Source organism: Crocodylus porosus, unplaced genomic scaffold, assembly GCF_001723895.1.
Source record: "Crocodylus porosus isolate Cpor-Errol unplaced genomic scaffold, CroPor_comp1, whole genome shotgun sequence".
Taxonomy (NCBI): Eukaryota; Metazoa; Chordata; order Crocodylia; family Crocodylidae; genus Crocodylus; species Crocodylus porosus.
In genome coordinates, this window is record NW_017728907.1 from 57,571,784 (window position 1) to 57,573,416 (window position 1,633).

The following is a 1,633-nucleotide window of genomic DNA, read 5'->3' on the forward strand; positions in this document are numbered from 1 at the left end:
TAGGAGCGTGAATGACTGGCCAGTGGCCATGCATTTGGCAGCTGCATTAGTCTGTTTCTGTTCTTTCCCCAGTCCTTTGGGAATATACCAAATTTATAAAATGCCCTGAAAATGTCGTACATTAAGAACAAGATGATGAGGTTAAGGAAACTTTAGGGTACAAGGTCCGTGCTAGTAGTGCAGTGGTTTGAGGCTGTGATGGCTACTAATTTAAATTCAGCTGTATTTTATTTTACGGGTGATAAGTAAAAAGAGTCATTCTGAAAAAGGCTGTGCTGCGTCTGGAGATCTGGGACCTACCTGAAATGTGTACGTATCTTGCTGGCACTTCAGTTTGAGCCAGGAACTGGTGGACAGGAACACAGGTAAGTCATATAAGAGAGAGTAAACATGCATGTGGTAAGAACTAATGATAGGACCAAACCTTGTTCCACCTGGGTACATGTTGTGTTGCTGGTTTTTCCTAGCAATCAGTATAGGGAAAAGTGTGTGGTTGGAAAGTTAGCAAGTTCAGGCATAAATTTTCAGGGTGTGAATGTTTACAGCTTATTGCCAGGTGCTTCAAGTAAGCATCTAGGTCAAAGATCCAAGGTCAGTTCACTGACAGCAACAACTGCAGCCAGGACTAATGACAATAATAATAATAATATTTTATTATTTATTGCATTGCTGTACAAAGCGTCTACGTCTGTAGCATTGAGGGGGATATTGGAATATGTATCTAGCTTTTCAGGGCAGGTTTAGAAATTTAGTAGGCCAGGCAGAAGCTCTGCTTACCTAGGTACCTGTACCATGGTGATATTAATGAATAAAGTATCCCAACTCAAGCAATTTACTCTTTTCCCTTCTTTCCCCTCAAAATACCTGCATCAGCTAAGTGGATTAGTGGAAATGAAGATAGAGTAGAGGACAAGGATGCAGAACACCTGGGTCCTATTTCTGGTTTTGCCACTTGCCTAATAGAGGACCATGACCAGATAACTTTTTACTGCCTCAGTTTTACCATCTGTAAAGTGGGCATTATGTTGCAGTCCTCCTTTATAATCAACTGATGACACTGATATAAGAGTTAGGTAGTGTTCACATTGAAATGCCTTAGAATTACCTCAATTTGCCAGAGGAAAGATATGGAAGTTCAGATTTGAAGAAGCCTGAGAACCATGGCTTTATACTACAAGAGAAGTGGACGCTTAGTTTATTGATGGCACCTAGGAGCTGCCATGTATTGGGTCAAACCACAGGTCCATGTCTCAGTATCCTGTGTCACTGTGGCAAGGAGTGGATGCTGAAAGGGAGAGTGAACAGATATGATTAGGGTTTCCCCCTCTGTTCCTGTCCCACGTGCAGCCTTTAGTATTTAAGGAACAGAAAGTTCTCATTCAGAGCCTATACCCCTAACTCCCATGTTCAGTAGCTACTGATGCAACTTTCCTCCAAGAATTTGACCAATCACTTTTTGAATCTGGTTAAACTGTCAACTTCTGCAATATCTTGTGGCAATCAATTCCACGCTTGAACTACACACAGGCACAGAACAGTCATTTGTAATTGCAGTGGATTGCAGGATATTGAGCACTGATATGTATATTTGTCTATCTGTCTTGCAGTGCTTTTTTTGCTGTTAATTCAGGAT

General features: G+C 41.3%; 1 protein-coding gene across 1 annotated transcript in view; it reads left to right on the forward strand.

Moving 5' to 3' along the window:
- Positions 1 to 238: 238 nt before the first annotated feature.
- Positions 239 to 1,633, forward strand: part of FGGY (FGGY carbohydrate kinase domain containing) — a 421,503-nt gene continuing 420,108 nt past the window's right edge. The window contains exon 1 of the mRNA XM_019531523.1: positions 239 to 365. The gene's annotated coding sequence lies outside the window, so the exon portion shown is untranslated. The remainder of the gene's footprint in view (positions 366 to 1,633) is intronic.